The 14,147-nt window shown below is 43.9% G+C and overlaps 1 protein-coding gene across 2 annotated transcripts in view; it reads left to right on the forward strand.

The window, feature by feature from the left end:
• LOC140733582 (exostosin-1-like) overlaps nucleotides 1–14,147 on the forward strand; it is a 453,577-nt gene that overhangs the window by 295,896 nt on the left and 143,534 nt on the right. The gene's annotated exons all lie outside the window — the stretch shown is intronic.

Below are 14,147 nucleotides of genomic sequence, written 5' to 3' on the forward strand. Positions count from 1 at the left end.
TTAAATTTGATCTGGTGATGGGTGCTGTTAGTCCATAGCCCACATTTATGTTCAGTGTTCTGTTCTGTTTAAGAAGCATGCTAACAGGAATCCTATCATCTACTCACAAAAATACAACTGCAGATGCTGTGGATCAAAGAATACGTACACGACGCTGGAAGAACTCAGCAGGTCAGGCAGCATCCGTGAGAAAAGAGTAGCCAACGTTTCGGGCCGAGACCCTTCATCAGGAATGGGGGGGAAGAGAGGACCGAAGCCCAGTGATAGAGATAGGGGAGGGGGTAGGGCCTAGAGGCACCAGGTGGAAAACCAATCAGAGGAAAGATAAAGGGGGGAGGGGGAGGGGATAAGCATGAAAGAACTGTAGAGATAAAGAAGCAGAAAGTTGAAAGGGGAGAGAGGCAGAGAGGGACCTGGGATGGGGGGGGGGGGGGGGGGGGGAGGGGTAGAAACCACAATTTCTTCTACAAACCCACTGACTCCCATAACTATCTTGACTATACCTCTTCCTACCCTGCCCAATGCAAAAATGTCATTTCCTATTCCCAGTTCCTCCGTCTCCGCCGCATCTGCTCCCAGGATGAATCTTTCCGTTCCAGGACTTCTCAAATGTCCACTTTCTTTCAGGATCGTGATTTCCCTTCTGGCGTCATCAAAGATGCCCTCACCCGCATCTCCTCCACCTCCCGCACTTCAGCCCTTAACCCATCCTCCCGTCACCACAACAGGGACAGGGTTCCCCTTGTCCTCACCTACCACCCCACCAGCCTCCGGATCCAACATATTACCCTCCACAACTTCCGCCACCTTCAACAGGACCCCACCACCAAGCACATCTTTCCCTCCCTACCCCTCTCAGCTTTTTGCAGGGATCGTTCCCTCCGCGACTACCTGGTCCACACGTTCCTCCCCACAGATCTCCCACCTGGCACTTATCCCTGTAAGCGCAAATGCTACACCTGTCCCCACACCTCCCCCCTTACCACCATTCCGGGCCCCAGACAGTCCTTCCAGGTGAGGCAACACTTCACCTGCGAGTCTGCTGGAGTCATCTATTGCATCCGGTGCTCCTGGTGCAGCCTCCTCTACATCGGCGAGACCCAGCGCAGATTGGGGGACTGCTTCTTCGAGCGCCTACGCTCCGTCTGTCACAACAGACAGGACCTCCCGGTTGCCACCCAATTCAACTCTGCCTCTCATTCCCATCTAGATATGTCCATACATGGCCTCTTCTACTGCCATGATGAGGCCAAACTCAGGTTGGAGGAGCAACACCTCATCTACCGTCTGGGTAGCCTCCAGCCTGGTGGTATGAACATTGAATTCTCCAATTTCCGGTAATTCCCTCCCCCTCCCCCTATCCCAGGTCCCTCTCTGCCCCCCTTTCAACTTTCTGCTTCTTTATCTCTACAGTTCTTTCATGCTTATCCCCTCCCCCTCCCCCCTTTATCTTTCCTCTGATTGGTTTTCCACCTGGCGCCTCTAGGCCCTACCCCCTCCCCAATCTCTATTACTGGGCTTCGGCCTTCTCTTCCCCCCCATTCCTGATGAAGGGTCTCAGCCCGAAACGTTGGCTTCTCTTTTCTCACGTATGCTGCCTGACCTGCTGAGTTCTTCCAGCGTTGTGTACGTATTCTATCATCTGTTTCTTACCACAAAGAAGTGGGGGAAATGAGCATTTTCAAATGCTAAACTATAAAAATGAGTATCCAGCTACTTAGACCAAAGATATAAAGAAGTAATGTTGATTTTTTTTTAAATAAATCACAAGTTGGTCTCAGCTGGAGAACTGTGATTCCATTTCTGGGCATCACTCAATTTGTGAAAGGTATCAACGAGAGAATTTCCAAGACTTTGGACTAAGAGAAAAGTTAAGAGGAAATTTAATAGAGATATTTAAAACTGAATGTTGTTAATAGAGTAAATTGAGAAATTGTTTTCACCAAAAAGGTTGGCAAGTTAATGCTATGTATAGAAGGCAATTGATAAAAGAACTCAAAGGAAAGTTTTATTTATCCAGTGTTACAGGTTAGAATGTACTGTTGAAGGGGAAGTTAGGAGAAATATAAAACTAACTTACAATTAGTTAAGTACTTGAAGAAGAAAGTACTTTAGGGCTTTGGAGAAAGGCCAGTGGAATGGAACAAATTGGTTGGCACCTTTGATGCAACAGTCATTTCATAACTCTATAAAAAACACATACACAGCTTTTGAAATACAGTATTTCAGTGAATGGCATTGTTTCACTTGTTCCTTTAGCTCTCCCAAATCAGGTAAAAAATTATCAAATTTCCACCTGAGCCAACAGGAATTGTAACCTCTTAAAATTCCACGTAATCACAGGCAAGCAATCTCACTGCTCTGCTATTCACTTCAGGATATGTTATTCATCAGAAATGAACATTATGTCATGTACTTCAGATTGTACACTTGCAAGTGTTCACCTGAGGAATAATTCATTTACTCAATTTTCATAAATGTTTACTCAATTTTGATGCTACGAAATCTCATTGCTAGATAAACACTCAAGGTTTTATTTGAAATGTATCTGTTATTTATCTTGAGGATCAGAATTCTTTTTTGTGAGGAATGAGAACTTGCAAGTGACATAACTCCTGATGAAGGGTGTCAGCCTGAAACATTGACTGTTTATTTCCCTTCAGAGATGCTGTCTGACCTGCTGTGTTCCTCCAGCATTTTGTGTGTGTGTGTGTTCTTCCAGATTTCCAGCATCTGTAGAATCTCTTGTGTTAGTCATATAACTCCAATCCTTCATTTTCCTGTTTACTTCTCTTAAAGTAATTTGCATTGGATAACATCTAAAATATGATTGAGAGTGAATGTGTGCATTTTTTAGTACCCACACTGTATTAAAATCCAAATGAATTTCAGTTTAGCCTGTAAAGCTAAAGTCAGAAGTCAACTGCTGGGCAAAGTGATGAGAAAAAGTATTGTGCCCATTTACAGTTGGCACTTTGGAGGAGAGATTAAATTGATGGCTGGCTGGCAGCTGCAGTACACACATCAGAATCGAGTTATGTGACCATCCACTGCAGAGCTGAAGCATAGAACCTACTGGAGGACAGATGATGATGTTGTAACATAATTAACTGATAGTCAGATACGTGATGTCTGATTGGTCAGCTGTACCAGAAATTGCTGATGGATTTAACAGCCCAAAGGTGTTGCCAACAAAGAAGGAGAAGAAGAATAGCCCTTAACTTGGCAGTGGAGTTATCGGGGCACCGCCTTTTGACAGTGCTTCCGTAGCAAGCTATTCTTGTTTTTACAAGGCCGAGTTGCTAGCTCAACGCTCAACCCAACTTGGATTCGAACTCGGGAACCTTCGCTCCGGAGTCTGACCTCGATATTATTGCACCACCAAGCAGGACATTGCCAACAAAGGTTGAATAAAATTATTTGATAGTTTTAGAATATTGTTTTGACTGATGTTAAGTCTCAATTAGTTTCTGAAAGTTTAGCTTTAATGTATTTATATTATATTATTTTTAGACCACAAGACAACAGAATTAGGCCATTCCATCATGGCTATGTGGAATCGCGATGCTGGCTATGCAGTAGGGAAATTCCAGGCAGGGTCTAGAGTAGGTTAGGTGGTCAGCACAACAATTTGGGCTGAAGGGCTTGTTTTGTGCTGTACATTATCTTTGTTTCTATCACAGTTGATTTACTTTCCCTCTCAACTCCATTTTACTGTCTTCTCTCCACAACATTTGATACCTGCACTAATCAAGAAGCTATGAACTCTATATTAAACATACCTAATGACTTGGCCTCCAAGTCCATCTGTGGCAATGAATTCCACAGATTCACCGCCCTTTGGCTAAAGAAAATCCTCCTCGTCTCTGTTCTAAAGAGAAGTCCTTCTATTCTCAAATTAAGCCCTTTGTTCCTTAGCTCTCTCGCAATTGGAAACATCCTCTCCACATCCAATCTATACAGGCTTTTGAATATTCAGTAGGTTTCAATGAGTTCTCCCTTCATTCCTGCAAGAGCCATCAAATGTTGGGCTGATGAGAGTAATTCAGAATTCAGTATATCATTATTCAGTATATAGCATTGATTTCTAATCAGTGAATGATAATGCAAGAAGAAGAGGCAACTTCACACAGGCCCACAATTTAAAGATTTAAAGATTTTAAAAAAGCACTTTGCGGCAGCTTTCAGAGTATGGACTGCGCCCAGTCAATGAATGGGAGCACGAGGGAGACGAGTTCACACAGGTCCAATATTGAAGATTTAAAAAGCAGCATTTTGCGGTAGTTTTTGGAATTTGAACTGTGCCCAATCAGCGAATGGGTTTCATTAGCAAAGGCAAATAAAAATAAAGCAGGAACAAGCAGAGCAGCCATTGGCTAAGTGGACCAGTGTTAGAGTGGGAGTGCTTTGAATTCGGCTCATCTGGATTGGGTGAGGTAAGTATCTGACAAGTTTCATCCATTTCTTCTTTATTCTTCATTCCTCAGGGTGCTGTTACTGCAGTGAGAATGGCTCTAGGGGCTTAGTTGTGTTCTTGATGTCAGATGCAGGAACTCTGGGAGACCTCCAGCCTCCTGGGTATCCACATTTGCACCAGGATCACCAAGCTGCAACTCCTCAGAGACCATGTTAAGGAAGTGGAGCTGCAGCTCCAGGACATTTGGCTCATACAGGAGACTGAGGAGGTGATAGAATTGAGCTACAGGGAAATTGTCATTCGTAGGTTGCAGGAGGCAGGTAACTGGCTGACTGTCATGGAGTCATACAGAACGACAGCACACAAACAGACCCTTCAGCCCATCTAGACCATGCCAAAACCATTTAAACTGCCTATTCTCATCGATCTGTAGGAGGACCAACGCCCTCCATATTCCTACTATCCATGTACCTGTCCAACTTCTAAGTTTTGAAATCGTGCTCACATGGACCACTTGTGCTGGCAGCTCATTCCACACTCTCATGGCTCTCTGATTGAAGAAATTTCCCCTCATGTTCCCTTAAACTTCTTAGCTTTCTCCCTTAAGCTCTGGTTATAGTCCCACCCAACCTCAGTGGAAAAAAGCGTGATTGCATTTACCCTTTCTATACTCCTCATAATTTTTATGCCTCTATTAAATCTCCTGTCAATCTTCTATGTTCTAAAGAATACAGTCCTAACCTATTCAATCTTTCCTCATAACTCAGATCCTCCAGACCTGGCAGCATCCTTGTAAATTTTCTCTTCACTCTTTCAAGCTTGTTTACATCTATCCATGCTAGGCCTCACCAACCCTTTAATCAATTTCAACATAACATCCCATCTTCTGTACTCAATATGTTGATTGATAAAGGCCAATATACTAAATGCTTTCTTTACACCCCTATCTACCTGTGATGCCACTTTCATCGAATGAAAGACCTGTATTCCCAGATCCCTTTGTTTTACCACACTCCTCAGTGCCCTACTGTTCACTGTGTAAGACCTACCCGGGTTGGCCCTGCTGAAGTGCAAAACCTCACACTTCCATTAATTTTGATCTGCCATTTTTTAGCCCATTTCCAGCTGAGGCAAATGACGATAGCCTTCCTCACTCCACTACACCCCCAGTCTTGGTGTCATCTGCAAATTTGCTGATCTAGTTAACCACATTATTATCCAGATCACTGATATAGATGACAAACAACAAAGAACCCAGCACCAATCCCTGCGGCACAACTCTAGCCACAAGCCTTCAGTCAGAGAGGCAACCCTCTATGGCCACTCTCTGACTTCTCCCACAAACCCAATACCTAATCCAATTTACTACCTCATCTTGAATGCCGAGTGACTGAACCTTCTTGACTAGCCTCCCATGTGGGACCTTATCAAATGCCTTACTAGAGCTCATGTAGGCAACATCTACTGTCTTGCCTTCATCAATTTTCCTGGTAACTTCCTTGAAAATCTTTATAAGATTGGTTAGACATGACCTACCATGCATGAAGCCTTGCTGACTATCTTTAATCAGTCCATGTCTCGCCAACCACCTATATATCTAGACTAATAGAATACTTTCCACTAGGAGAAGCAGAAAGGGAAACGGGCAACCAGTACAGAGTACCCCTGTGGCTGTTCCCCTCAAGTCTTCCGTTTTGGATACTGTTACGTATTCAGGCAACAATAATTATAGATGAGTTAGACGAAGGGTTTTATAACAAATAACACGTTTATTAAACACTGATAACAAACCCCCTTCAAATGTAAACAAACCCAAACAATGATCCGAGCTCAGCTGCTCAAACAGTCCTTAATAGCGTTGCAGTCCCAAACAGTCTTTAAAGCAGTATTGAAATGAACTCAGTTCTTTAAAGCGATATGCCGACAGTTCAAAACCTCACGGTACTTTTAAAAGGAGAGACTTTTTTAAAGCGATGTAAATTCTCTTCCACGTCGATGTCCTTCGATTCCCAGCGTCGAATTCCCACGTCGAATTTTATTAAATATAACAACTTAAAGTGACTGACCTTCCTTCCACAATATTCTCAATCTCCCGCTTTTTCCAGCGGAGACTATCATGAGAATAGTAAACGAAATACCTTCCGAATGAGGATCACACAAGGTCGAAGTCAATCCATCGAAAATCGATTTTTCTCGATCTCCATTTTCCAAACTTCACTCTCCCTTAGCAAAGAAACCGTTGGCTCTGACCTTTTAAACTTTAGGCATTATATAAAACTTCATTTTTAACTAAACTGCGTCATCACATTAAATCACACAGTAATATGAAGTCATTTTGGCAAATCCTGCCACGAACTGCCCCACCTGACAGGGTGGGTCTCCCTTTTATACCCTGTAGAAAAAACCTGTCACATGACCTCTACTGGCGGGAAAATGACATCACTCCACCATCACCTCATGTCCAGTATAACTTCAACCCCAGTCAAGGGTACCACTGTCACGTGTCACGGGTACGTAACAATACTGTTGAGGGGAATGGCCTACTGGAGGGAGCTGGAGCGACTAGGTCTCTGGCACGGTGTATGGGGCTGTGGCTCAGAAGAGAAGAGGGGTGAAGAGGACTGCAGTAGTGATAGGGGATTCCATAGTTAGAGGAATGGAGACAAGATTCTGTGTCTGTAAAAGAGACACCCGGATGGTATGTTGCCTCCCAGGTGCCTGACTCCAGGGATGTCTCAGATCAGGTCCATGGCATTGTAAAGGGGGAGGGTGAGCAGTCAGAAGTCTTAGTACATATTGGCACCAATGACATAGGTAGGAAAGGCAAGGAGTGAAGGTAAGAATAGGAGCATTTAACAGATAAGTGCATGGCTGAGGAACTGGAGCAGAGGACGGGGGTTCAGATTTCTGGATTATTGGGATCTCTTCTAGGGAAGGTACAACCTGTGCTGAAGGGCTAGGTTACATCTGAACCTGAGAAGGACCAATATCCTTGCTGGCAGATTTGCTAGAGTTGTTTGGGAGGGTTGCAACTAATTTGGCAGGGGGGTGGGAAACATTGTGATGTCCCGTTCCAATCATTTTTGATTATTTTTAAAAATATTGTCAATTGTATCTAATGATATTGATCATCAAAGTCATTTTGAAATAGTTAAGAAAGTCCTTGTGAGAGCTATGGAGAGAATGGAAAAGCCTGGGGCTCTAAGCTTGTTCAATTTATAAAAGAGAAATAGGTAGGATAACAAGAAACAGAACGTATTAATTCAGAATGCCTATTTAAACTGTCAAGATAGTCTAAGAGATCATAGGTTTGAAATAATGTTGTTTGTAATACAACAGATTCCAGTGCAGAATCACTACTTGTATAACTAGACTTTCAGATATGTGGAAGTATATCATTGGAGAATTATAAAAACTTTCTAAATGGATGGAGCAGGAGAGGACTGGAGATTTTCCTCATTACAACTCCCTTGTTACCTTGTAAGCAAAGGACTGCCAGCACTCTGCTTCATTCTGGCTCATAATTATGTTAATTACAACATTCATAAACTAAGCCCCTGTCACAATTTCCTACCCTGGCTTTGCTCTAATGTACAAATAGTGTCTTTAATATATAGTTAAGACATTTAACATTGGCTGATGTGGGATATTAGCAAAAGCAGATTGTCTACTACACATGATAGAGCATTTCTTTTCAACTGCACTGTAAAAATTGATTGGGTATTCTGTGCAATGGGTAACCAATCCAGTTACAAACTATTTCTGAATACTCAACATTGTCAATGCTAAAAATTAACAGAAATATTTTGAAAGAAGCTTTAAAAACCATACTGGTATTTTAAGAAATATTGCAAAAATTAATTGAGGAGTTTCTGCAGATTGTTTCAGCTCCTTAGTGCTCAAATTGAAGCCTTCAAAATTATAATAGAGTAGTTTCTTTTGCATTTTGCCAGTGGAGAATCCAGGAGGTGGTGGATCAGTTGTCAGTTGTATACCTTTCCTGACTTCTCTTTAAAACAACTTTTTATGGCGTACAAAATAGCAACAATGCTGCCAATTTTCCAGATTACTATGACTCTTTATTTTAATAGTGTTAATTAAAGTAACAGAGAGACAAATTTTATTTGAAACCTCTCAGCTGGCATGAAACCTAGGCTTTTTAGGAACACCGATAATATTTATTTAGACAAACAGCCCAGGACAGGTCTGTCAGCCCAATGAACCACACAACCCGACATCCCACCTATTTAACACTAGCCTAATCACAGGACAATTTCCAATGAACACTTAATTCACTAACCAGTATGTCTTCGGACTGTGGGAGGAAACTGGAGCACCTGGAAGAAGCCCACATTGTCATGTAGAAACTCCTTACAGACAGCGTGAGGATTGAGCTCCAAACACCCGAGATGTAATGATTTGTTTTAACCTACAATTTGAGAAGGAGAAGGGAAAATCGGATGTGTCAGTATTACAGTTGAACAAAGGGAACTATGGAGCTATGAGGGAGGAGCTGGCCAAAGTTCAATGGAACAATACCCTAGCAGGGAAGACAGTGGAACAAAAATGGCAGGTATTTCTGGGAATAATGCAGAAGGTGCAGGATCGGTTCATTCCAAAGAGGAAGAAAGATCCTAAGGGGAGTAAGGGGTGGCTGTGGCTGACGAGGTGTTACGTACCCTGTAACTGGGTCACTTACCAGCAAAGATAGAGAGGTCCATTGAAGTCTGATGGTACTATTTTTAACAGTATTTATTGATAAAAATACACAAAAATAATACAATGCAAACGCACAGATAATATACGTCGTCAATACTAAATCTAAAAGCGCGGGTATAATAATAATCAATAAGAAATAGCTCTATCGTTGTCTAGGGGATAATGTATTGTCCGATGGAAATATAAAAGTCACTTTAGTTCAGCCAAGCTGTAGGCTGAAGCCTTTTTGGTTGGAGAGAAAGACGGAGGTTTAACTTGCCCATTCCTTTTATGATGTCAATCCTTCGAGAGTCATTGGAGGACTGATTTCCCCTTCGAGGTTAGCTAAAGCCGTGCTTCCGTGGCAAGACCCACCAATTCCAAGGCAAATGGAAAAGGACGCACGTGGGCTGGTTCCACTGGCTTTCGCTGTTACGCTGTTACAGGAGTTCTAGCATTTCTTCTGGTGCGTCTGAAGGGGCTGTTCCTCAGACCCTCTTTTATCCTGACTCACAGGGTCTCAGATGTCAATCAGGGTGGGATGATGCAATCCCTCCCCCAACCCCCCGCCCTCCCCCGGTTCATTGCCTGGGGGCTTTGATGCATCGTACAGGATTCAATACACAAGTCCGTCTCCAAGAGACAATAGCCGTTATCAATGGTTCCGCCTTTTGGAGGCCAGGACACATTCCAAACTCTTTGTGGATTCTGCATGTCTTTCTCTCATTTCCTGGGTCTCCTGACTCGAATCAATAGCGATCCTGCCATTCTCAGAAAGGAGGGGGCCACGGGCGTAACACCCCCTTTCTTCAACACGTTTTTACCATCGGTAAAAACGGAGTAATACAGAGTCTTGCAGGATTTTAGAATCTAACACAATACAAAAGCTTTTCCTTTCACTACAGAGTAATACAGTTATACATTCAATTCAGTATCTAGATGGTTACCGATTACATTGTCACTTCCTTTAATATCTTAACATCTTGTACCCTACTAAAGTCTTGTAGCATCAGACTCCAATTTAGTAACCACTTTTTTTTTATTTCTTTCCTTCAGCAAACAAAACTAAAGAGTTGTGATCTTAAGCTTACGTGTATACTACAAAAGTTCATGCAAATACTAATCTTTATGTTGCTTTCAAACTAAACAGGCAGGCTTCCATGGGGGTTGTCTTTTATTATTCACAGGCTTTGTTGAAATCCCTTAAAACCGGTTTCTGCTATTTAAAAATGGCGTCCCCATTAACCCTCGCCTCTTTTCCGGTTAGTTCCCACGTGGGGAGCTGGCGTACCCTGGCGAAATAGGCCTTGGTCACTCCTTCCATAGGAGTAATTTTATCAACAATGTGTTCCAAACTTAGCCCATTTCCCGGATTTCCACCCAATTCCTTAATTTTACTCAAGTGGCTAGTTTTCTCTTCAGGACCCTGGAGGCTAGTGGGTCTCGATACCAGCGATCCCTCTTTGTTCAAACAGCATTTCGAATTCTGCGGTTTCACACCACACTCTGGAATAACAATAGCGTGTGGGGCCCCTTTACCGTCCAACTCAATCTGTAATGGATCCACAGGTGCCGCGGTACCAAGCCTTTGTCCCTGTAGCCTGGTTGCTGCTTCTAATATCAATTCAGACTTTGAACTTTCTTCATTCGATTTGGAAACCACACTTTTCCCTTTTCCTGCAATAATAATGGTCACTTCACCACCCGCTATCTCCTCGCTAACCTTTAACACCTCTTCGAGCACAAACACCTGAGAACTCCCACTTCCCACTATTACTGAGGTTAACCCTTTCTTCACTGAACCAAGTCTATCTGACCCACAAGGACTGCATTCCTTTTCAACTGAATCAAATACCTCAGACTTTTTCCGAGCTCCATTACTAGGTTCAGTACCATGTGCATCCACATCTTGGACACACTCAAACGGGACATTTGCCTCTTCCAGGCTTTCAATACCCGTACCCGGTCCAAATTCTAAATTCCCCTGATTCTCCCAGCTACTCTCTGGGCAACTCCCTTCCGGAGTAAACTCAACCCCGCGGGCTGAAACAACCTCATCTGCCAACCCAGCAGACTTCTTCAAGGTAATGGCATCCTTTTCATCTAGGACTGCCCTCATTTCATTATCGGGAACACCTTTAGAACTTTCCACTTCTTCAAACAGTTCTGCCAAGCCAGACAGATCATCCATGTCGAACCCTGGACCTTTTAACAGCTCTACCTATTTCTCATCTTCATTTCGTGCCTCTAGCACTTCACTCCTCGCTAAGGGCAGGGCTACCTCCTCTCCCTTACTCTCTTTCACTTTACTACTCTCTGTTTTACCACCAAACCCTCGTGGTACAGGGTCGGTAAAAACGTCTCGGCCAAATCGATACTGGCCAGATTTAAACTGCTCTCGTTCTCTGCTGCCTTTCTCGACATGCTGCAAGTGACCGCGCATGCAGGATAGATCTTGGACTCTAGGGGTGGGGCTACAATGCTCACCGGCCGGCTCGTCAGCGTCATTGCTGACCAAACCTTACCACCGGCTAAATCGTTACCCAGAAGGACGTCCGCATCAGTTCTCGGGAATTCTGATTGCACCCCCATTTCAACTGGTCCAGAGACTAGCTCGCAATTCATAATGATCTTATGCAAGGGCACCATTTCCGCCCCTTTTCCTATTCCTTTCATAGCTACCATTCCCGTCTTGCGACCAAAATCTAGTACCTTACTGCTAATCAATGACAGTTCAGCACCCGTGTCTCTCCAGATCCGTACTGGAACTGGTGTACCTCCCTCCCTCACAGACACGGTTCCGTTTGACATACAAGTCTCAGACCCTTCCCGTACTCTGTCTACCCGGGGATTTCTTGTCGATTTACTGATTACCACGGCACATCCTATAGGGACCGCTGCTTTCCCTTTTCCTGTCTCCTTCCTCGGAGCAAAGCACCTAGATGCAATATGTCCCCCCCCCCCCCTTCCACAATTAAAACAGGTCAAGCCCGGAAATCTCTGGCCGTCTTGCCTCTCCTCCCCAATCTTACCACTAGCTCCCGGAGGGACCTCTGCCACAGCCGGCGGGCTTTCTCTATCGTTCCCACGGTCTCTCTGGGAACTTTTATTCGAGGAAAACTTTGTCTTGTGGGTTAGGGCATATTCATCTGCGAACCTAGCAAATTCAGAGATGGACTTATTCGGCTTCTCATTCAAATACATCCGGATATCCTCCGAAACACAACCTTTAAATTCTTCAATCAGAATTAACTCCCTGAGACACCAAAAATCCTCTTCCACTATCTCTGCTGTGCACCAACGGTCCAAGAGCACACCCTTCTCATAGGCAAACTCGGTATATGTCTGATTCCACCCTTCCTTTAAATTTCTGAACTTTTGTCTATATGCTTCAGGTACTAACTCATAACTCTGGAGAATGGCCGCCTTTACTTTGTCATAACTCTCCTCCTCTTCCTCCTCCATGGACAACGCCGTATATGCCCACTGTGCCTTCCCTTTTAACACACTTTGTAACAACGCCACCCACTGATCTCTGGGCCACTTCTGATTCACTGCCACCTTTACAAAAAGCAAGAAATAACTATCAACATCCGTCTCCTCGAATGGAGGTACTAACCTCAACTCCCGACTAACATTAAACCGCTCCTCTCGGTCTGACCCCTGAACTTGTTGCTCTTGCCTTAACTTCTCCATCTCCAAGTCATGTTTCCTCTGTTTCTCTGCCTCCCTCTCCTTCTTGGCCCTTTCCTTCTCTTTTTCAGCTGCTTCCAGCTGCTTTAACTTAATTGCATGTTCCAACCTTAATTTCTCCAACTCTAACTGAGCCGTCCCACTAGCTGGTACCTTTTCAAGGATATTTTCCAATACCTCAGCTGCAAACACATTCTTCCCAATATAATACTGAGTTATTGCCCTTCGCACCTCCCGCTTTTTCATTGACAACCTCACCTCTGCGAGGTTTAACCCCTCCACCAAATTTATCAAGTCTGATTTGGTGGCCGCCTCTAGCGCCTCCAGAGTCGGGTTTTCTAGAAATTCACCCACATCCATCTTTGCTGGTTTCCCGTCAGGCTACCCGTGTAACCAGATCCAAGTTTGAACTTACAAGCCCGATTCACTGACCTCCCAATTTGGTGTCAAATCCCGGACGAGCCCCCAATTGTTACGTACCCCGTAACTGGGTCACTTACCAGCAAAGATAGAGAGGTCCGTTGAAGTCTGATGGTACTATTTTTAACAGTATTTATTGATAAAAATACACAAAAATAATATCAATGCAAACACACAGATAATATACGTCGTCAATAGTAAATCTAAAAGCGCGGGTATAATAATAATCAATAAGAAATAGCTCTATCATTGTCTAGGGGATAATGTATTGTCCGATGGAAATATAAAAGTCACTTTAGTTCAACCAAGCTGTAGTCTGCAGCCTTTTTGGTCGGAGAGAAAGACAGAGGTTTAACTTGCCCATTCCTTTTATGACGTCAATCCTTCGAGAGTCGTTGGGGGACTGATTTCCCCTTCGAGGTTAGCTAAAGTCGTGCTTCCGTGGCAAGACCCACCAATTCCAAGGCAAATGGAAAAGGACGCACGTGGGCTGGTTCCACTGGCTTTCGCTGTTACGCTGTTACAGGAGTTCTAGCATTTCTTCTGGTGCGTCTGAAGGGGCTGTTCCTCAGACCCTCTTTTATCCTGACTCACAGGGTCTCAGATGTCAATCAGGGTGGGATGATGCAATCCCTCCCCCAACCCCCCCCCCCCCCCGGTTCATTGCCTGGGGGCTTTGATGCATCGTACAGGATTCAATACACAAGTCCGTCTCCAAGAGACAATAGCCGTTATCAATGGTTCCGCCTTTTGGAGGCCAGGACACATTCCAAACTCTTTGTGGATTCTGCATGTCTTTCTCTCATTTCCTGGGTCTCCTGACTCGAATCAATAGCGATCCTGCCATTCTCAGAAAGTAGGGGGCCACAGGCATAACAGAGGGAAGTAAAGGGCAGTATAAAAATAAAAGTGAAGAAGT

The sequence above is a fragment of the Hemitrygon akajei genome, chromosome 9 (assembly GCF_048418815.1).
Source record: "Hemitrygon akajei chromosome 9, sHemAka1.3, whole genome shotgun sequence".
Lineage (NCBI taxonomy): Eukaryota > Metazoa > Chordata > Chondrichthyes > Myliobatiformes > Dasyatidae > Hemitrygon > Hemitrygon akajei.